Genomic DNA, 21,310 nt, shown 5'->3' with positions numbered 1-21,310 from the left:
AGGGGACCATGGTTCGGGCCGAGCTGATGGCCGGAGAGGCCAAGAGGGTTTATGACTCCGCTGCAGCTTTATATCAGCGGAGCTTGGAGCTGCGCGATGACATCCGAGTAAGTACCCTAGTAAGTACTTACTTTGCTTCTGTAACCCACTGGGTGTTGTCGAAGTCGGTTGTTTGCAATGGGTTCACTCCGAGTGAAGCAAGTGGGTGTAGTCCCCGAGACTTCTGTCGAGTGCTTGCACCGACAGTTGTCTTTATACATTTGGTCTTTATTGTTGTCGTGTCCGTAGACAACATTTCTGAGTGCAAGTACTTACTGCAATCGGAGCAGTCTTGCGGTAAGAGTTCCCTAGAGTAAACTGCGCACAGGTGGAGTAGCTTTAGCCTCGGAGGCGTAGGTGAAAACGTGCACCTCAATAGGGCAGACCTGCTTGAGGTGCATGCCAGTGGGGTCACTCTTAGTGAACCCACTGGGTATAGTCCCCGAGACCGCTGTCGACTGCTTGCGTCGGCAGGGGTCTGAAGAACATAGTTTGTATTGAGAAAGTTGTTGATAACCCTTTGTTTCGTTTTGTAGAAAACTTGTGATATGGGGAGCGCCTATGAAGCTTTGAAGGCTGAGAAGAACCAATATGCTGGTGAACTAGAAGCCGCGACGCTCGCCATGGCTGGCCTGAAGAACGCGCTGGAAGTTCGAGAGAAATCCTTGGAGGAAGCGTTGGAGGCAAACAGGGCGTTGGTGGCGGAGGTGGAGAGGCTGAAGAAACAGAGGACCGAAGTGTACGATCAAATGGCTGCTCGGAATAAACGATGGACAGCTCAGGAGAAGTATGTGAATGACTGGGCTGTCCAGATGATGAGTCGTCTCGCTGGTAAGTCTGATGATTTGTCGAGTGGTTGTATCTTGTGACGAACACTCGGTTTGTAATTTCTATTTGCTCGTTTGTGGCAGATTTTTGTGGTGACGCGGAAGCTGAAGCGGCGGCCGTGGAACGATCCATGAAGGACAATGTGCCACTCAGCGAGGACGCCAACTGGAATCTACTCCGGGCTCATATCCGCGTAGGCAAAGTGGGTCCGTTCATCAACCGACTGAGAGAAATCTTTGGCCGCATTGAGAAGGAGCTTTGGCCGGAAGACGAGTCGCGGGAGAAGATGGAGACTCTGTTGGGGCGACTGGGGGAGATTCCGGCCCGAGTGCAATCTTGGAAGAAATCGGCAGCGCGTTGCGGTGCTGATGTGGCACTGTCCTTGGTCCGAGTCCATTGCAAAGAAGTGCGGGAAGATAAGCTGAAAGGCTTGAAGGTCGCCAACACGAAGAAGCTTCAATTCGAAGACTTCATGGAGACATTCCTGGAGACCGCGACTCGCATTGCTGATGGAATCGACCTGGATACCTTTGTGGAACCCTCTAGTCCTGACGCGGGCCCAGCTGACTCATGATCGAACTTTATCCTCGGTATGCCGAGTGTTTGCCTGTACGATATTCTGGCCACTTCTGTTGGCCGCCATACTTTTAGATCGGTGCGGGTAAGCTTGATCCACACCGAGTCTGTTATTGTGTCTAGACTGTTGGAGTGACAACGAAAACACTTATTCTTTTGCTTGAATGCTGTTTGGAGTTGAACACTAAATGTGTACCCGTAAAATATTAGGACTTAGGTGATTCATGATTAGTGCTAAATTCTCGAGTGTAACATATAGAGCACACTCGGAGGAGCGATTAGTATTAGGCGATGCAGGATCGCAACTAAGTCCTCGAGTGTGACGTGAAGTGCAGACTCGAAGGAAGATTAGTACTTAGGCGATGCGTGATCGCAGCTAAGTCCCCGAGTGTGACGTAAAGTGCACACTCGGAGGAAGTTAATACTTAGGCGATGCGTGATGGCAGCTAAGTCTCCGAGTGTGACCTGAAGTGCACACTCGGAGGAAGTTAATACTTAGGCGATGCGTGATCGCAGCTAAGTCCCCGAGTGTGACGCAAAGTGCACACTCGGAGGAAGGTAATACTTAGGCGATGCGGGATCGCAGCTAAGTCCCCGAGTGTGACGCAAAGTGCACACTCGGAGGAAGGTAATACTTAGGCGATGCGTGATCGCAGCTAAGTCCCCGAGTGTGACGCAAAGTGCACACTCGGAGGAAGGTAATACTTAGGCGATGCGTGATCGCAGCTAAGTCTCCGAGTGTGACGCAAAGTGCACACTCGAAGGAAGTTAATACTTAGGCGATGCGTGATCGCAGCTAAGTCCCCGAGTGTGACGCAAAGTGCACACTCGGAGGAAGTTAATACTTAGGCGATGCGGGATCGCAGCTAAGTCCCTGAGTGCGACGTGAAGTGCACACTCGGAGAAGTTCTTACTTAGGCGATTCGGGATCGCAGCTAAGTCCCGGAGTGCGACGTGAAGTGTACATCGGAGAAGTTAATACTTAGGCGATGCGTGATCGCAGCTAAGTCTCCGAGTGTGACGCAAAGTGCACACTCGGAGGAAGGTGTTACTTAGGCGATTCGGGATCGCAGCTAAGTCCCCGAGTGTGACGTAAAGTGCACACTCGGAGAAGTTAATACTTAGGCGATGCAGGATCGCAGCTAAGTTCCCCGAGTGTGACGTAAAAGTGCACACTTGGAGGAAGTTAATACTTAGGCGATGCAGGATCGCAGCTAAGTTTTTTTTTGTGACCATAGTCTGCAACCAAGGAAGAACTCTGAATCTGCAAAAGAAATTGAATCAGCTGTATATTATTTCTCCAAAACTTGTTCGTTACACTGCTTCAGTCGGCGATCATGTATAAAAACGCTTGAGGAGGTCTCCGTTCCACGCGCGGGGTTTGTCGGTCTCCTTCTGAATGTTGTAAAGTCTGTATGCTCCGTTGTTCAGCACCTTTGAAATGATGAAAGGACCTTCCCAGGCCGGAGCCAACTTGTGTGGTCTCTGCTGATCCACTCGGAGCACCAAATCGCCAGCCTGGAACGTGCGGCTTCTGACATGTCGTGCATGAAAACGTCGCAGATCTTGCTGATAAATTGTTGAGCGAGTAAGTGCCATTTCGCGCTCCTCCTCTAGAAGATCGACTCCATCTTGCCTTGCTTGTTCTGCTTCGGCTTCGGAGAAGAGTTCGACTCGCGGGGCATTGTGAAGCAGGTCACTCGGAAGGACCGTTTCTGCTCCATAGACGAGGAAGAACGGTGATCGCCCCGTTGATCTGTTCGGAGTGGTGCGGAGACCCCAAAGTACTGAAGGTAACTCGGTTACCCACGCACCAGCACCATGTCCTATCTCTCGCAAGAGTCGAGGCTTCAAACCTTGAAGGATAAGTCCGTTTGCACGCTCAACTTGTCCATTGGATTGCGGATGTGCTACGGAAGCAAAATCCACTCGGATACCTTGACTCGCGCAGAAACCTTTGAATCTGTCTGAGTCGAAGTTTGTCCCATTGTCCGTGATTATGCTGTGAGGCACTCCGAATCTGGAGATGATGTCTCTGACAAACTTCACGGCTGTGGAGGCGTCGAATTTCTTGATGGGCTTGGCTTCTATCCACTTTGTAAACTTGTCGACTGCCACCAACAGATGTGTGTAGCCTCCTTGGCCTGTCTTGAATGGTCCGACTGTGTCTAATCCCCAAACTGCAAACGGCCACACAAGCGGGATTGTCTTTAGTGCAGATGTTGGCTTGTGGGACTTGTTGGAGTAGAACTGACAGCCTTCGCGTCGATCGACCATAGCTTTGGCCATTTCGTTAGCCTGCAACCAGAAGAATCCAGCCCTGAACGCCTTGGCGACGATTGCTCTTGAAGAAGCATGATGGCTGCAGGTTCCCGAGTGGATATCCTCTAGGATCAACTGCCCTTCCTCTGGGGAAATGCAACGTTGGAGAACGCCTGAAACACTCTCCTTATACAATTGACCGTCAATGACGGTAAACGCCTTCGACCTGCGAACTATTTGTCGGGCTTGGACTTCGTCTTCTGGAAGCTCTTACCTTAGGATATGTGCCATAATCGGCACAGTCCACTCGGGGATAATTACCAGAATCTCTGTGACCAGATCAACCCTAGCAGGCACATCGACTTCAGTCGGGTCTGTTGCGCTCTTGGGTTGCACTCGCTCTTCCGTGAAGGGATCTTCTTTAACTGAAGGAAGATGGAGGTGCTCGAGGCAGACATCACTCGGGACGGGTCTCCTAGTGGATCCGAGCTTAGCCAATTCGTCCGCCGCTTGGTTCTTCAGCCTTGGAACATGATGAAGTTCTAGACCTTCAAACTTCTTCTCCAGCTTCCTGACTGCATTGCAGTAGGTTGTCATAGTGGGGTTCCTTACGTCCCACTCTTTCATAACTTGGTTGACCACCAAGTCTGAATTGCCGTAGACCATCAGGCGACGGACGCCGAGTGAGATGGCCATGCGCAATCCGTAGAGAAGAGCTTCATACTCTGCCTCATTGTTAGAGGAATCAAAGTGTATCTGAAGCACATACTTGAGCTTGTCACCCTTTGGTGATACGATCACAACACCAGCGCCGGATCCATTCAACATCTTAGACCCATCGAAGAACATTGTCCAATGAGCCGAGTAGATGTGGGTCGGTTGCTGTTGTTCTACCCATTCTTCTATAAAGTCAGCCAGGGCTTGAGACTTAATAGCTTTCTTGGCCTCAAACTTGATGTCACAGTACAGCATCTCCATCGCCCACTTCGCCACTCGGCCTAACGCGTCTCGATTGTGGAGAATTTCCGACAAAGGAGAATCAGAAACGACAGATACCGAGTGGTCTTGGAAATAATGGGCAACCTTCTTCGCAGTCAAATAGATCCCATAGATAAGCTTCTGATAATGGGGATACATCTGCTTGGAAGGGGTCAGGACCTCAGAGACATAGTACACTGGCCGCTGAACTTTGTATGCTTTGCCTTCTTCTTCTCGCTCGACTGTAAGAACAGTACTGACGACTTGATTTGTAGCCGCGATATACAGAAGAAGGGGCTCTTTACTGAGCGGAGCAGTAAGAACCGGCTGGGTGGAAAGTAGGACTTTGAGGTCGTCGAACGCGACTTGGGCTTCGTCTGTCCACTCGAAGGTATCCGATTTCTTCATGAGTCGGTACAGAGGAAGTGCTTTTTCGCCGAGTCGACGGATGAACCTGCTCAAAGCTGCTAAGCAACCTGTGAGTCGTTGAACATCGTGTATTCTGACCGGCCTCTCCATTCGGACGATGGTCCCGATCTTTTCGGGGTTAACATCGATCCCTCGTTCGGAAACGAAGAAACCGAGTAACTTTCCGCTAGGAACACCGAATGAACACTTGGCAGGATTTAGCTTGATATCGTACCTACGAAGGTTGGCGAATGTTTCTGCCAAGTCAGTTAGCAGGCCGGAACCTTTGCGGGACTTGACTACGATATCATCCATGTATGCCTCCACATTGCGACCGATCTGGTCGAGGAGACATTTTTGGATCATGCGCATAAAGGTAGCTCATGCATTCTTCAGACCGAAAGGCATGGTGATGTAGCAGAAGCACCCAAACGGGGTGATGAAAGCTGTTTTCAACTCATCGGGACCATACAGACGGATCTGATGATAACCCGAGTAGGCATCAAGAAATGATAAACGCTCGCACCCCGCAGTCAAATCGACAATTTGATCTATGCGGGGGAGCGGAAAATGGTCTTTCGGGCAGACCTTATTGAGGTGCTTGAAGTCAATGCACATTCGGAGTGACTTGGCCTTCTTGGGCACCATGACTACATTGGCGAGCCACTCGGAGTGGTGAACCTCGCGAATGAATCTGGCAGCGAGCAGCTTAGCCACCTCTTCTCCGATTGCCTTCCTTTTGTGCGCGGCGGACCGGCGCAGGCACTCTCGGACAGGCCGAGTAGCGGGATCCACATGCAGTCGGTGCTCAGCCAACTCCCTAGGTACACCCGGCATGTCAGATGGCTTCCATGCGAAGATGTCCCAGTTCTCACGGAGGAATTGGGTGAGCTCGGCTTCCTATTTGGGATCCAGGGTGGTGGAGATGTTCGTCGGGGCGGCAGACTCGTCCGTCGGGTGGATGCTAACCTTCTTAGTCTCCCCTGCCGACTGGAACGCGGACTCAGAAGCTGGCTTCTTCGAGCGCATTAAGTCGGCGGGGTCAACTGTCTTCTTGTACTCTTCGAGCTCGAGTACAGCCATCTGATGGTCGGCGATCCTCGACCCCTCTTGCAGACACTCCTCGGCTCGCTGGCGGTTGCCCGTGATGGTGATAACGCCTTTTGGACCGGGCATTTTCAACTTCAAGTACACATAGCACGGCCGTGCCATGAAACTCACATATGCCGGGCGGCCCAGAATTGCATGGTAAGCACTCTGGAAATCCACCACCTCGAATATGAGCTTCTCCTTGCGAAAGTTCTTATCGGAGCCGAAGATGACCTCCAATGCGATCTGGCCGAGTGATTTGGCCTTCCGCCCTGGGACGACTCCGTGGAACTGCATATTGCTCTCGCTGAGTCTGGACATCGGAATGCCCATCCCCTTGAGAGTGTCCGCGTACATAATATTCAACCCGCTGCCGCCGTCCATTAGGACTTTGCGCAGTGGGACCCCTTCCACCACCGGGTCGACAACCAGAGCCTGCCTTCCTGGGGTGGGGACATGTGTTGGATGATCCGAGTGATCGAAGGTAATCGCAGTCTGAGACCATTTGAGAAACTTGGGGGCAGTCGGAACGGCCATGTTGACTTCTCTGTTTACTAGCTTCAGTCGACTCTTGCTTTCGACGTCAGCGAAGATCATGAGGGTTGCATGGACTTGGGGAACGGATCCTCCTTGTCCTCGTCATCCTGTTCAGGATTCTGCTCACTCGGCAGCCCTTCGCTGAAACCCTGAATCAGGAGGCGGCACTGCTGAGTGGTGTGCTTTGCGTATATGGAGTTACCTTCCTCAACCATCTTCGTACGGATTGGACAAGGCTGGTCCAGGATGGGATTGTTGAAAGGCTTTTTCTTGGGGGCGAACTGCGCTTTCCCTTTGCCCTTGAATTTGGCGCTGGTTACAGCTGCAGCTTCTGCTTGCGGTGTGGGCGGAACCTTCGGTTTCTGCTTCCGAGTGTTACCTCCGTCGGCATCGCCGACTGTCTTGTGTTTACCACTCCGGATGCGGTCCTCTTCTTCGCCATTTGCATAGAGAGTTGTTATCTCCATCATCTTGCTCATGGAGATGTCGCCGGTTCGACCAAACTTCAAGTACAGCTCCCTGTATCGCACGCCTGCCTTGAAGGCGCAGACCGCTTGATGCTCGGTGACGTTCTCCACCGTGTGGTACAGAGTCGTCCATCGCTGGATGAAGTCACGCAAGGTCTCATTCGGCTTCTGGACACAGTGTTGAAGCTCCACAAGACCTGCAGGGCGCTTGCACGTTCCTTCGAAGGTTCTGATGAACATTCGGGCTAGATCTGTCCAACTATAAATGCTTCAAGGGGCCAACTGGTTCAGCCAAGCTCGGGCCGAGCCGTCGAGCATTAGAGGGAGGTGCTTCATAGCGACATGGTCGTCTCCTCCTCCGATCTGGACCGCCACTCGGTAGTCGTCTAGCCATGTTTCAGGCTTGGACTCTCCTAAGAATTTACCGATTCCCGCAGCCAATCGGAAGTTGGGCGGGATATCAGCCGAGCGGATGGCTCGACTAAAACACTCGGGGCCAGATACGATGCCCCTGCTTCCACTCGGACGGTCCATATCGCGGCCATCGCGGTGGGCTCGACCCTTGTCAACTCTTCGCTGGGCGATTCGGCCTCTTGCGTCGGGTCTTGGGTCGTAAGTGTCGCCGACTAAATGCCGATCATCATGATGCCGGGACCCATAGGGCCCACCCCGCGGAGGGGTGCGTGAGCGACGGCGATACTGATGAGATCCAGGGCTGTGAACCGATCTATGCGTGTTTGCATGGACGGAACTATTGTGGATCCGATTGTGTGACTGGGAGACTGCCGAATTCTGCTGCTGCGCCGTGCGCAACAGGGCTCGGATTTGTTCGATTCCCTTCCTGCCTCTGAATCAGTCGGCTGGAGGGAATCGGCAATCTGGGCAGCCGCGGCCAGGATGAGGAGAGGTGTGCGGAACACCTCCACGTTGCTCTGCCGAGTGTGTCGGCTAGCAGAACGACGAGGCGGACGATGTGCACCGGATGCTTCGCCAACTTCACCTAGGTCGGCATGACGAGGATCTTCATGGGAGTTGGCCATGTGTACTTCTGCTGCAGGCCCACGACCCACGTACTCGGTAGGAAGCTCAGTCGGAACCGAGTCCGAGCACTGGGAGCGTGGGGCGACTACAACAGACTCCAGGACTGCCACCTGAGAGGAGGCGAACTGGCGCGCTCGGGCATGCTGCACCCAACGTTGTAGACGCGGACTGCAAGATCGCCTGCTGCGGCGCGTGACGAAGGTGCAAGCCGGCAACGGAGCCGATTGTTGGAGAAGAAGTACACCGCGAGCGCCGGCATGAAAGTGCGTGGCCCCGCGACGGGGAAGCGCCTTGGCGTCAAGGGGTGCCTCCCGGAGCCAGGCCGAATCGTCGACGACGAAGGAGAGAGCACCGAAGAGGATCTGGTGACCCATGCTCAAAACTCCTCCGGACGACATGACGAAAGGAAGTAGTCGCAAACTCGCCGGAAGTCGCTTAGACGCCTGCCCCAAGGTGGGCGCCAACTGTCGTGGGTATAAGCCTGACAGTAGATGTGTAGGGTACGAATGAGATGGGCAGAGTCCTAGCTACGGCGAGGTTGTATGAGTTCAGGCCCCTCTATGGTGGAGGTAATAGCCCTACGTCTCAGTGTTCTTGGAGCTTGTTACCGAGTGTAATATGGAGTACAATGTTTTTCTAACCCTTTTACCAGTCGGGGAGGGCGGCTTATATAGAGTGCGGTGCCCTCCACAACGGTTCTGATTCAAGGGTGGAGTAGTGGCGATTGAATGCATGCGTTACAGGTAACGTATGCTATAAATGCTAGTTGATGCACCCGGAAACGTACGGCAGTTTCCCTCCAGGGAGGTTACGACGCACCGAGTGTATCCAGTCGGTAGGTCCGGTGTCCTCCGAGTCTTAGTCTCCGACTGGATGATCCTGAGCCCGTTACCGACTGGATGATGGGGGCACCTTAATACAGTTGGGCATACTTAAGGTCCTGTCCCTTGCGTGGGGTAGTCCTTGGGTAGGACCTGTAGGACAGGCCTATGACCCTACCCTAGGACTATGACCCCATCATTAGTCCCCGAATGGATTGGGGGTTGAAACGTCAGAGCAGTGCTCGATGCTCAGATCCGACTGGACTTGGTTCGGCTTGGGCGTTGCTTGCCTCTATCCATTCTATCTCTCCTGGCCAATGATCCGAGTGAATGTGTTCTGCGGAACGGACTGTCGGGAACCGAGTGCCTTCGCGGCATCTTTTGACACGACCGGTCAACTGACAGCGGCGGATTTTCCGGGATCTCAAATTTCGGGTTCCGCGCGCTTAGCGGGGGCGACGTCAGCGCGCTCGAGTAGCGCCTGATTCCTCGATCCTCGCGCCTTCAACTCTTCTGCCGATATCGCCGCGGCTGGTTGGACGGATAAGATTTCGGGCCCGCTCGTCAGCGACCCAGTCGGTGCTCTATTTAACTCCAGCCGACGAGACCCTTCGATTACGCTCGCCGAATCCTCTGCTCTCGCTTGCTTCGTCTTCCTCGCCACCTCTTGCGCTCATACACCTTCCCCTTCCCATCCTTCTCGAAAGCTCGCCATCGCCGCCATGACCAAGGGCCAGACAAGCAAGATGGAGGCCAGGAAGAAGAAGGGCAAGGCGGCGGCTGCTCAGCGGCGACAGCGGCCATTGCCAGCGGGATGGATCCAGGGAGACTTTCTCCCCTCCACCGTGACGGAGGGGGACCTGCTGGAGCTGGTAGAGCACGGCCAGCTCGTGCATAAATCTTGGAGGTTGCCGGCGGACGACGAGGTTGAGCCGGCGCCACGGGAGGGGGAGCGCGTCTTGCTCCTCAGCCACGTTCACCGAGGTTTCTCTCTGCCCCCCCACCCTTTCTTCAAGGGTATCATGAATCATTTTGGTGCACAACTCCATCACTTCCCTCCGAATGCCATTGCCCACCTTTCTGCCATCATTGTTCTGTGCGAATGCTTTATCGGTTGCCCCCTCATTGGGGTTTATTCAAACATATCTTCTCCGCCCGTTCTCAAACCATCAAACGTCTCAGTCAGTCGGATGACAAGATGCATCTCCTCCAGCTCTGCGGGGGTTTAGGGTTTCAGAAAAAGAGTCGTAGTAGCTACCCTGCTCTCCAGTTGAACAAGTCGGTTAGGAACTGGCAGTCGACGTGGTTCTACTGCCAGGATGTAGCCTGTCCGAACGCATCGACTGGGCTGCCTCCATTTAGTCTAGACCGCCCTGCTCCACCCAAGCAACTCGCCCTCTCGAAAGCCGAGAGGAATGACATACAGCCTTTGGTCGAGGCACTCGCGGATGTTGTCAGGAGGGGGGTCACCGGTATTGACCTGTTGGAAGTCTTCATCGGTCGGCGGATCGAGCCTCTACACAGGGCCCGAGGATTCCACACGGACCGTTGTAGTGGGCATACTCGAGGAGAAGGTGACCTCGATAGTGCTCCAAATCACGGGACCTTGCGAGAACCCTAAAGGAGCTCGCCGAGTGGTGCCTTACAGCGCGGACAACCCGCCACCGAATCAAGTGAGTAGCATTAACCGAATATATCGAACTGTTTTGATTTCAGTCGTTCATTTATATCCTCGTGTGATGCTTAATGTTTCCGACTGAATCTCATGTAGGAATGGACCAACTGGTCCTCCCCTGTCTCGAACAGGGATCCGGAAGAGGAGGAGGAAGAAGGTAGCCAGGAGGGGAGCGTGGATAGCGCTGAATATGTCTCTGACAGCAGGGAGTCTGAGGAGGAAGAAGACTAAGAGCGTGACTCTCCGACCCCACCGCCAGAACAGCGGAGTAAGCATGGACATGAGCCTGTCTTCCCTTCGGCTCCCCCCGCGTTGTCGAGTGCTCTACCTACCGCTCCATCGGTCCCGAGTGCTCGAGGCACGAAGAGGTCCAGGGACGTCCCCGCTGAGCCTTCAGGCCAATCTCCCAGGGCGCCCAAACCGAGTCTTGGGTAGGACCTGTAGGACAGGCCTATGACCCTACCCTAGGACTATGACCCCATCATGTGTTAAACTCGTCTCCGTTGTCGAGGCAAATGTGGCAATGGACACGGGAGGGGCAAGCATAAGGAACAAATAGATAGTTGCATGTCAGATGCGATCATACCAGCACTAAAGCACCAGATCCCATCAGAACTTCGAAGTTAAGCGTGCTTGAGCGTGGGCAAGAGCAGTACTAGGATGGGTGACCTCCTAGGAAGTCCTCGTGTTGCATTCCCCTTTTTAAATATTTTTGCGCCACGTGACAAGGATGACGCGGGAGCGTGATCTATATGACCTCGTTTTCCTATTGTTGACGTTTACTAGTTATCTTATTTCTGACGTTTGTGATATGTTTTAGCTTGCGTATCATTGTTGACGAGTCTAGGGGCGGCGTCGTTGGGTGTCAAGCGCGGTGGGAAAAGTCACAAAGGTCGTGGTGGTGCTCGTGTTGTCGGGGTAGAGAGGGAGCGGTGAAATTCTTGTGTTAAACTCGTCTCCGTTGTCGAGGCAAATGTGGCAATGGACACGGGAGGGGCAAGCATAAGGAACAAATAGATAGTTGCATGTCGGATGTGATCATACCAGCACTAAAGCACTGGATCCCATTAGAACTTCGAAGTTAAGCGAGATTGGGCGAGAGTAGTACTAGGATGGAGGATGGGTGACCTCTTGGGAAGTCCTCGTGTTGCATTCCCCTTTTTAAATATTTTTGCACCACGTGTCAAGGATGACGCGGGAGCGTGATCTATATGACCTCGTTTCCTTATTTTTGACGTTTACTAGTTTTCTTATTTGTGACGTTTGTGGTATGTTTTAGCTTGCGTCTCATTGTTGACGTGTCTAGGGGCAGCGTCATTGGGTGTCAAGCGCGGTGGGAAAAGTCATAGAGGTCGTGGCGGTGCTCGTGTTGTCCGGGTAGAGAGGAAGCGGTGAAATTCTTGTGTTAAACTCATCTCCGTTCTCGAGGCAAATGTGGCAATGGACACGGGAGGGGCAAGCATAAGGAACAAATAGATAGTTGCATGTCGGATGTGATCATACTAGCACTAAAGCACCGGATCCCATCAGAACTCTGAAGTTTAGCGTGCTTGGGCGAGAGTAGTACTAGGATGGGTGACCTCCTCGGAAGTCCTCGTGTTGCATTCCCCTTTTTAAATATTTTTGCGCCACATGACAAGGATGACGCGGGAGCGTGATCTATATGACCTCGTTTTTTTATTTTTGACGTTTACTAGTTTTCTTATTTTTGACGTTTGTGATATGTTTTAGCGTGCTTCTCATTGTTGACGTGTCTAGGTGCGGCGTCGTTGGGTGTCAAGCACGGTGGGAAAAGTCACAGAGGTCGGGGTAGAGAGGGAGCGGTGAAATTCTTGTGTTAAACTCGTCTCCGTTGTCGAGGCAAATGTGGCAATGGACACGGGAGGGGCAAGCATAAGGAACAAATAGATAGTTGCATGTCGGATGCGATCATACCAGCACTGAAGCACCGGATCCCATCAGAACTTCGAAGTTAAGCGTGCTTGGGCGTGGGCAAGAGTAGTACTAGGATGGGCGACCTCCTGGGAAGTCCTCGTGTTGCATTCCCCTTTTTAAATATTTTTGCGCCACGTGACAAGGATGACGCGGGAGCGTGATCTATATGACCTCGTTTTCTTATTTTTGACATTTACTAGTTTCCTTATTTTTGACGTTTGTGATATGTTTTAGCTTGCGTCTCATTGTTGACGTGTCTAGGGGCGGCGTCGTTGGGTGTCAAGCGCGGTGGGAAAAGTCATAGGGTCGTGGCGGTGCTCGTGTTGTCGGGGTAGAGAGGGAGCGTTGAAATTCTTGTGTTAAACTCGTCTCCGTTCTCGAGGCAAATGTGGCAATGGACACGGGAGGGGCAAGCATAAGGAACAAATAGATAGTTTTATGTCGGATGTGATCATACCAGCACTAAAGCACCAGATCCCATCAGAACTCCGAAGTTAAGAGTGCTTGGGCGAGAGTAGTACTAGGATGGGTGACCTCCTCGGAAGTCCTTGTGTTGCATTCCCCTTTTTAAATATTTTTGCGCCACGTGACAAGGATGACGCGGGAGCGTGATCTATATGACCTCGTTTTCTTATTTTTGACGTTTTCTAGTTTTCTTATTTTTGACGTTTGTGATATGTTTTAGCGTGCGTCTCATTGTTGACGTGTCTAGGTGCGGCGTCGTTGGGTGTCAAGCGCGGTGGGAAAAGTCACTGAGGTCGTGGCAGTGCTCGTGGTGTCGGGGTAGAGAGGGAGCGGTGAAATTCGTGTGTTAAACTCATCTCCGTTGTCGAGGCAAATGAGGCAATGGACACGGGAGGGGCAAGCATAAGGAACAAATAGATAGTTGCATGTCGGATGCGATCATACCAGCACTAACTCATCGGATCCCATCAGAACTCCGAAGTTAAGTGTGCTTGGGCTAGAGTAGTACTAGGATGGGTGACCTCCTAGGAAGTCCTTGTGTTGCATTCCCCTTTTTAAATATTTTTTGCGCCACGTGACAAGGATGACGCGGGAGCGTGATCTATATGACCTCGTTTTCTTATTTTTGACGTTTATAGTTTTCTTATTTCTGACGTTTGTGATATGTTTTAGCTTGTGTCTCATTGTTGACGTGTCTAGGGGCGGCGTCGTTGGGTGTCAAGCGCAGTGGGAAAAGTCATAGAGGTCATGGTGGTGCTCGTGTTGTCGGGGTAGAGAGGGAACGGTGAAATTCTTGTATTAAACTCGTCTCCGTTGTCGAGGCAAATGTGGCAAAGCACACGGGAGGGGCAAGCATAAGGAACAAATAGATAGTTGAATGTCGGATGTGATCATACCAGCACTAAAGCAACGGATCCCATCAGAACTTTGAAGTTAAGCGTGCTTGGGCGAGATTACTACTACGATGGAGGATGGGTAACCTCCTGGGAAGTCCTCGTGTTGCATTCCCCTTTTTAAATATTTTTGCGCCACGTGACAAGGATGATGCGGGAGCGTGATCTATATGACCTCGTTTTCTTATTTTTGACGTTCACTAGTTTTCTTATTTTTGACGTTTGTGATATGTTTTAGCTTGCGTCTTATTGTTGACGTGTCTAGGGGCAGTGTCGTTGGGTGTCAAGCGCGGTGGGAAAAGTCACAGAGGTCGTGGCAGTGCTCGTGTTGTCGGGGTAGAGAGGGAGCAGTGAAATTCTTTTGTTAAACTCGTCTTCGTTGTCGAAGCAAATGTGGCAATGGACACGGCACGGGCAAGCATAAGCAACAAATAGATAGTTGCATGTAGTATGCGATCATACCAACACTAAAGCACCAGATCCCATCAGAACTTCAAAGTTAAGCGTGCTTGGGCGAGAGTAGTACTTAGATGGGTGACCTCCTGGGAAATCCTCGTATTGCATTCCCCTTTTTAAAATTTTTTGCGCCACGTGACAAGGATGACTTGGGAGCGTGATCTATATGACCTCATTTTCTTATTTTTGACGTTTACTAGTTTTCTTATTTCTCACGTTTGTGATATGTTTTAGCTTGCGTCTCATTGTTGATGTGTCTAGGGGCGGCGTCGTTGGGTGTCAAGCGCGGTGGGAAAAGTCACAAAGGTCGTGGCGGTCCTCGTGTTGTCGGGGTAGAGAGGGAGCGGTGAAATTCTTGTGTTAAACTTGTCTCCATTGTCCAGGAAAATGTGGCAATGGACACGGGAGGGGCAAGCATAAGAAACAAATAGATAGTTGCATGTCGGATGCGATCATACCAGCACTAAAGCACCGGATACCATCAGAACTCCGAAGTTAAGCGTGCTTGGGCGAGAGTAGTACTAGGATGGGTGACCTCCTCGGAAGTCCTCGTGTTGCATTCCCCTTTTTAAATATTTTAGCGCCACTTGACAAGGATGACGAGGGAGCATGATCTATATGACCTCGTTTTCTTATTTTTGACGTTTATTAGTTTTCTTATTTTTGACGATTGTAATATGTTTTAGCTTGCATCTCATTGTTGACGTGTCTAGGGGCGGTGTCGTTGGGTGTCAAGCGCGGTGGGAAAAGTCACCTAGGTCGTGGCGGTGCTCGTGTTGTCGGGGTAGAGAGGGAGCGGTCAAATTCTTGTGTTAAACTCGTCTCCGTTGTCGAGGCAAATGTGGCAATGGACATGGGAGGGGCAAGCATAAGGAAAAAAATAGATAGTTGCATGTCGTATGTGATCATACGAGCACTAAAGCACCGGATCCCATCAGAACTTCGAAATTAAGCGTGCTTGGGCGAGAGTAGTACTAGGATGGGTGACCTCCTGGGAAGTCCTCGTGTTGCATTCCCCTTTTTAAATATTGGCGTCGTTGGGTGTCAAGCGCGGTGGGAAAAGTCACAGAGGTCGTGGCGGTGCTCGTGTTGTCGGGGTAGAGAGGGAGCGGTGAAATTCTTGTGTTAAACTCGTCTCCGTTGTCGAGGCAAATGTGGCAATGGACACGGGAGGGGCAAGCATAAGGAACAAATAGATAGTTGCATGTTGCATGCCATCATACCAGCACTAAAGCACCGAATCCCATCAGAACTTCAAAGTTAAGCGTGCTTGAGCGAGACTAGTACTAGGATGGGTGACCTCCTCGGAAGTCCTCGTGTTGCAATCCGCGACTCGGGAGCGTGACCTATATGACCTCATTTTCTTATTTTTGACGTTTACTAGTTTTCTTATTTCTGACGTTTGTGATATGTTTTAGCTTGCGTCTCATTGTTGACGTGTCTAGGGGCGACGTCGTTGGGTGTCAAGCGCGGTGGGAGAAGTCACAAAGGTCATGGCGGTGCTCGTGTTGTCCGGGTAGAGAGGGAGTGGTGAAATTCTTGTGTTAAACTAGTCTCCGTTGTCGAGGCAAATGTGGCAATGGGCTCATTTTCTTATTTTTGACCTTTACTAGTTTTCTTATTTCTGACGTTTGTGATATGTTTTAGCTTGCGTCTCATTGTTGACGTGTCTAGGGGCGACGTCGTTGGGTGTCAAGCGCGGTGGCAAAAGTCACAAAGGTCATGGCGGTGCTCGTGTTGTCGGGGTAGAGAGGGAGTGGTGAAATTCTTGTGTTAAACTAGTCTCCGTTGTCGAGGCAAATGTGGCAATAGGCACGGGGGGGGGGGGGCAAGCATAAGGAACAAATAAATAGTTGCATGTCGGATGGGATCATACCAGCACTAAAGCACCGGATCCCAACAGAACTCCGAAGTTAAGCGTGCATGAGCGATAGTAGTACAAGGATGGGTGACCTCCTAGGAACTCCTCGTGTTGCATTCCCCTTTTTAAATATTTTTTGCGCCACGTGACAAGGATGACGCGGGAGCGTGATCTATACGACCTCGTTTTCTTATTTTTGACGTTTACTAGTTTTCTTATTTCTGACTTTTGTGATATGTTTTAGCTTCTGTCTCATTGTTGACGTGTCTAGGGACGGCGTCGTTGGGTGTCAAGCGCGGTGGCAAAAGTCACAGAGGTCGTGGCGCTGCTCGTGTTGTCGGGGTAGAGAGGGAGCGGTGAAATTCTTGTGTTAAACTCGTCTCCGTTGTCGAGGCAAATGTGCCAATGGACACGGGAGGGGCAAGCATAAGGAACAAATAGATAGTTGCATGTCGGATGTAATCATACCAGCACTAAAGCACCGGATCCCATCAGAACTTCGAAGTTAAGCGTGCTTGGGCGAGAGTAGTACTAGGATGGAGGATGGGTGACCTCCTGGGAAGTCCTTGTGTTGCAATCCTTTTTTAAATATTTTTGCGCCACGTGACAAGGATGACGCGGGAGCGTGATCTATATGACCTCGTTTTCTTATTTTTGACGTTTACTAGTTTTCTTATTTTTGAGATTTGTGATATGTTTTAGCTTGCGTCTCATTGTTGACGTGTCTAGGGGCGGTGTCGTTGGGTGTCAAGCGCGATGGGAAAAGTCACAGAGGTCGTGGCGGTGCTCGTGTTGTCGGGGTAGAGAGGGAGCGGTGAAATTCTTGTGTTAAACTCGTCTCCGTTGTCGAGGCAAATGTGGCAATGGACACGGGATGCGCAAGCATAAGGAACAAATAGATAGTTGCATGTCGGATGCGATCATACCAGCACTAAAGCATCGGATCCCACCAGAACTACGAAGTTAAGCGTTCATGGGCGAGAGTAGTACTAGGATGGGTGACCTCCTCGGAAGTCCTCGTGTTGCATTCCCCTTTTTAAATATTTTTGCGCCACGTGACAAGGATGGCGAGGGAGCGTGATCTATATGACCTCGTTTCCTTATTTTTGACGTTTACTAGTTTTCTTATTTCTCACGTTTGTGATATGTTTTAGCTTGCGTCTCATTGTTGACGTGACTAGGGGCGGCGTCGTTGGGTGTCAAGCGCGGTGGGAAAAGTCACACGGGTCATCGCGGTGCTCGTGTTGTCGGGGTAGAGAGGGAGCGATGAAATTCTTGTGTTAAACTCGTCTCCGTTGTCGAGGCAAATGTGGCAATGGACACGGGAGGGGCAAGCATAAGGAACAAATAGATAGTTGCATGTCGGATGCGATCATACCAGCACTAAAGCATCGGATCCCATCAGAACTCCGAAGTTAAGCATGCTTGGGCGAGAGTATTACTAGGATGGAGGATGGGTGACCTCCTCGGAAGTCCTCGTGTTGCATTCCCCTTTTTAAATATTTTTGCGCCACGTGACAAGGATGACGTGGGAGCGTGATCTGTATGACCTCGTTTCCTTATTTTTGACGTTTACTAGTTTTCTTATTTTTGACGTTTGTGATATGTTTTAGCTTGCGTCTCATTGTTGACGTGTCTAGGGGCGGCGTCGTTGGGTGTCAAGCGCGGTGGGAAAAGGAAAAGTCACACAGGTCGTGCGGTGCTCGTGTTGTCGGGGTAGAGAGGGAGCGGTGAAATTCTTGTGTTAAACCCGTCTCCATTGTCGAGGCAAATGTGGCAATGAACACGGGAGGGGCAAGCATAAGGAACAAATAGATAGTTGCATGTCAGATGCTATCATACGAGCACTAAAGCACCGGATCCCATCAGAGTTTCAAAGTTAAGCGTGCTTGGGCGAGAGTAGTACTAGGATGGGTGACCTCGTGGGAAGTCCTTGTGATGCATTCCCCTTTTTAAATATTTTTGTGCCACGTGACAAGGATGACGGGGGAGCGTGATCTATATGACCTCGTTTTCTTATTTTTGACGTTTAGTAGTTTTCTTATTTCTGACGTTTGTGATATGTTTTAGCTTGCGTCTCATTGTTGACGTGTCTAGGGGCGGCGTCGTTGGGTGTCAAGCGCGGTGGGAAAAGTCACAAAGGTCGCGGCGGTGCTCCTGTTGTCGGGGTAGAGAGGGATCGGTGAAATTCTTGTGTTAAACTCGTCTCCATTGTCGAGGCAAATGTGGCAATGGACACGGGAGGGGCAAGCATAAGGAACAAATAGATAGTTGCATGTCGGATGTGATCATACCAGCACTAAAGCACCGGATCCCATCAGAACTCCGAAGTTAAGCGTGCTTGTGCGAGAGTAGTACTAGGATGTGTGACCTCCTGGGAAGTCCTCGTGTTGCATTCCCCTTTTTAAATATTTTTGCGCCATGTGACAAGGATGACGCGGGAGCGTGATCTATATGACCTCGTTTTCTTATTTTTGACGTTTACTAGTTTTCTTATTTCTCACGTTTGGGATATGTTTTAGCTTGCGTCTCATTGTTGACGTGTCTAGGGGCGGCGTCGTTGGGTGTCAAGCGCGCTGGGAAAAGTCACAGAGGTCGTGGCAGTGCTCGTGTTGTCGGGGTAGAGAGGGTCCGGTGAAATTCTTGTGTTAAACTCGTCTCCGTTGTCGAGGCTAATGTGGCAATGGATACGGGACGGGCAAGGATAAGGAACAAATAGATCGTTGCATGTCGGATGCGATCATACCAGCACTAAAGCATCGGATCCCATCAGAACTCCGAAGTTAAGCGTGCTTGGGCGAGAGTAGTACTAGGATGGGTGACCTCCTCGGAAGTCCTCGTGTTGCATTCCCCTTTTTAAATATTTTTGCGCCACGTGACAAGGATGACGAGGGAGCGTGATCTATATGACCTCGTTTCCTTATTTTTGACGTTTACTAGTTTTCTTATTTCTCACGTTTGTGATATGTTTTAGCTTGCGTCTCATTGTTGATGTGTCTAGGGGTGGCGTCGTTGGGTGTCAAGCGCGGTGGGAAAAGTCACACAGGTCATCGCGGTGCTCGTGTTGTCGGGGTAGAGAGGGAGCGGTGAAATTCTTGTGTTAAACTCGTCTCCGTTGTCGAGGCAAATGTGGCAATGGACACGGGAGGGGCAAGCATAAGGAACAAATAGATAGTTGCATGTTGGATGTGATCATACCAGCACTAAAGCACCGGATCCCATCAGAACTCTGAAGTTAAGCGTGCTTGGGCGAGAGTAGTACTAGGATGTGTGACCTCCTGGGAAGTCCTCGTGTTGCATTCCCCTTTTTAAATATTTTTGCGCCATGTGACAAGGATGACGCGGGAGCGTGATCTATATGACCTCGTTTTCTTATTTTTGACGTTTACTAGTTTTCTTATTTCTGACGTTTGGGATATGTTTTAGCTTGCGTCTCATTGTTGACGTGTCTAGGGGCGGCGTCGTTGGGTGTCAAGCGCGGTGGGAAAAGTCACAGAGGTCGTGGCAGTGCTCGTGTTGTCGGGGTAGAGAGGGTCCGGTGAAATTCTTGTGTTAAACTCGTCTCCGTTGTCGAGGCAAATGTGGAAATGGATACGGGACGGGCAAGCATAAGGAACAAATAGATAGTTATATGTCGGATGCGATCATACCAGCACTAAAGCACCGGATCCCATCAGTACTTCGAAGTTAAGCTTGCTTGGGCGAGAGTAGTACTAGGATGGGTGACCTCCTGGGAAGTCCTCGTGTGTTGCTTTCCCCTTTTTAAATACTTTTGCGCCACGTGACAAGGATGACGCGGGAGCGTGATCTATATGACCTCGTTTTCTTTTTTTTGACGTTTAGTAGTTTTCTTATTTCTGACATTTGTGATATGTTTTAGCTTGCGTCTCATTGTTAACGTGTCTAGGGGCGGCGTCGTTGGGTGTCAAGCGTGGTGGGAAAAGTAACAAAGGCCGTCGCGGTACTCGTGCTGTCGGGGTAGAGAGGGAGCGGTGAAATTCTTGTGTTAAACTCGTCTCCGTTGTCGAGGCAAATGTGGCAATGGACACGGGAGGGGCAAGCATTAGGAACAAATAGATAGTTGCATGTCGGAGGCGATCATACCAACAATAAAGCACCGGATCCCATCAGAACTCCGAAGTTAAGCGTGTTTGGGCGAGAGTAGTACTTGGATGGGTGACCTCCTCGGATGTCCTCGTGTTGCATTCCCCTTTTTAAATATTTTTGTGCCACGTGACAAGGATGACGAGGGAGCGTGATCTATATGACCTCGTTTTATTAATTTTGATGTTTACTAGTTTTCTCATTTTTGACGTTTGTGATATGTTTTAGCTTGCGTCTCATTGTTGACGTGTCTAGGGGCGGCGTCGTTGGGTGTCAAGCGTGGTGGGAAAAGTCACACAAGTCGTGCGGTGCTCGTGTTGTCGGGGTAGAGAGGGAGCGGTGAAATTCTTGTGTTAAACTCGTCTCTGTTGTCGAGGCAAATGTGGCAATGGACACGGGAGGGGCAAGCATAAGGAACAAATAGATAGTTGCATGTTAGATGCGATCATATCAGCACTAAAGCGCCGGATCCCATCAGAACTTCAAAGTTAAGCATGCTTGGGCGAGAGTAGTATTAGGATGGGTGACCTCGTGGGAAGTCCTCGTGTTGTATTCCCCTTTTTAAATATTTTTGCGCCACGTGACAAGGATGACGGGGGAGCGTGATCTATATGACCTCGTTTTCTTATTTTTGACGTTTAGTAGTTTTCTTATTTCTGACGTTTGTGATATGTTTTAGCTTGCATCTCATTGTTGACGTGTCTAGGGGCGCCGTCGTTGGGTGTCAAGCGCGGTGGGAAAAGTCACAAAGGTCGTGGCGGTGCTCGTGTTGTCGGGGTAGAGAGGGAAAGGTGAAATTCTTGAGTTAAACTCGTCTCCGTTGTCGAGGCAAATGTGGCAATGGACACGGGAGGGGAAGCATAGTCGGGGTAGAG

At 50.8% G+C, this 21,310-nt stretch overlaps 16 non-coding genes and 6 pseudogenes across 16 annotated transcripts; all 22 read left to right on the top strand.

The window, feature by feature from the left end:
* The first annotated feature begins 11,293 nt into the window (after positions 1-11,293).
* LOC123414183 lies at positions 11,294-11,418 on the top strand (annotated as a pseudogene).
* A 333-nt stretch (positions 11,419-11,751) lies between these two features.
* LOC123414211 lies at positions 11,752-11,877 on the top strand (annotated as a pseudogene).
* Positions 11,878-12,210: 333 nt separating this feature from the next.
* LOC123414948 lies at positions 12,211-12,329 on the top strand. The gene has a single exon (XR_006614858.1). It is a non-coding gene; the product is annotated as a 5S ribosomal RNA (ribosomal RNA).
* A 313-nt stretch (positions 12,330-12,642) lies between these two features.
* LOC123413753 lies at positions 12,643-12,767 on the top strand (annotated as a pseudogene).
* Positions 12,768-13,099: 332 nt separating this feature from the next.
* Positions 13,100-13,218, top strand: LOC123414453. Its single transcript, XR_006614419.1, has one exon. It is a non-coding gene; the product is annotated as a 5S ribosomal RNA (ribosomal RNA).
* Positions 13,219-13,551: 333 nt separating this feature from the next.
* Positions 13,552-13,670, top strand: LOC123414892. The gene has a single exon (XR_006614806.1). It is a non-coding gene; the product is annotated as a 5S ribosomal RNA (ribosomal RNA).
* Positions 13,671-14,003: 333 nt separating this feature from the next.
* Positions 14,004-14,129, top strand: LOC123414213 (annotated as a pseudogene).
* Positions 14,130-14,462: 333 nt separating this feature from the next.
* LOC123413770 lies at positions 14,463-14,581 on the top strand. Its single transcript, XR_006613884.1, has one exon. It is a non-coding gene; the product is annotated as a 5S ribosomal RNA (ribosomal RNA).
* Positions 14,582-14,914: 333 nt separating this feature from the next.
* LOC123414603 lies at positions 14,915-15,033 on the top strand. Its single transcript, XR_006614533.1, has one exon. It is a non-coding gene; the product is annotated as a 5S ribosomal RNA (ribosomal RNA).
* A 334-nt stretch (positions 15,034-15,367) lies between these two features.
* Positions 15,368-15,486, top strand: LOC123414971. The gene has a single exon (XR_006614880.1). It is a non-coding gene; the product is annotated as a 5S ribosomal RNA (ribosomal RNA).
* A 193-nt stretch (positions 15,487-15,679) lies between these two features.
* On the top strand, positions 15,680-15,798 carry LOC123414051. Its single transcript, XR_006614139.1, has one exon. It is a non-coding gene; the product is annotated as a 5S ribosomal RNA (ribosomal RNA).
* A 534-nt stretch (positions 15,799-16,332) lies between these two features.
* LOC123414126 lies at positions 16,333-16,451 on the top strand. The gene has a single exon (XR_006614205.1). It is a non-coding gene; the product is annotated as a 5S ribosomal RNA (ribosomal RNA).
* Positions 16,452-16,785: 334 nt separating this feature from the next.
* Positions 16,786-16,911, top strand: LOC123414027 (annotated as a pseudogene).
* Positions 16,912-17,243: 332 nt separating this feature from the next.
* Positions 17,244-17,362, top strand: LOC123413997. The gene has a single exon (XR_006614092.1). It is a non-coding gene; the product is annotated as a 5S ribosomal RNA (ribosomal RNA).
* A 333-nt stretch (positions 17,363-17,695) lies between these two features.
* LOC123414163 lies at positions 17,696-17,821 on the top strand (annotated as a pseudogene).
* Positions 17,822-18,159: 338 nt separating this feature from the next.
* Positions 18,160-18,278, top strand: LOC123414195. Its single transcript, XR_006614264.1, has one exon. It is a non-coding gene; the product is annotated as a 5S ribosomal RNA (ribosomal RNA).
* Positions 18,279-18,611: 333 nt separating this feature from the next.
* LOC123414811 lies at positions 18,612-18,730 on the top strand. Its single transcript, XR_006614731.1, has one exon. It is a non-coding gene; the product is annotated as a 5S ribosomal RNA (ribosomal RNA).
* Positions 18,731-19,063: 333 nt separating this feature from the next.
* On the top strand, positions 19,064-19,182 carry LOC123413704. The gene has a single exon (XR_006613823.1). It is a non-coding gene; the product is annotated as a 5S ribosomal RNA (ribosomal RNA).
* A 333-nt stretch (positions 19,183-19,515) lies between these two features.
* Positions 19,516-19,634, top strand: LOC123414639. Its single transcript, XR_006614567.1, has one exon. It is a non-coding gene; the product is annotated as a 5S ribosomal RNA (ribosomal RNA).
* A 333-nt stretch (positions 19,635-19,967) lies between these two features.
* Positions 19,968-20,088, top strand: LOC123413803. The gene has a single exon (XR_006613917.1). It is a non-coding gene; the product is annotated as a 5S ribosomal RNA (ribosomal RNA).
* A 333-nt stretch (positions 20,089-20,421) lies between these two features.
* Positions 20,422-20,540, top strand: LOC123413795. The gene has a single exon (XR_006613909.1). It is a non-coding gene; the product is annotated as a 5S ribosomal RNA (ribosomal RNA).
* Positions 20,541-20,872: 332 nt separating this feature from the next.
* Positions 20,873-20,991, top strand: LOC123414078. Its single transcript, XR_006614161.1, has one exon. It is a non-coding gene; the product is annotated as a 5S ribosomal RNA (ribosomal RNA).
* Positions 20,992-21,310: the final 319 nt, after the last annotated feature.

Source organism: Hordeum vulgare, chromosome 7H (genome assembly GCF_904849725.1).
Source record: "Hordeum vulgare subsp. vulgare chromosome 7H, MorexV3_pseudomolecules_assembly, whole genome shotgun sequence".
NCBI classification, from domain to species: Eukaryota; Viridiplantae; Streptophyta; class Magnoliopsida; order Poales; family Poaceae; genus Hordeum; species Hordeum vulgare.
Note: the sequence above shows the minus strand (reverse complement) of the source record. Positions and strands in the feature narration are given on the sequence as shown.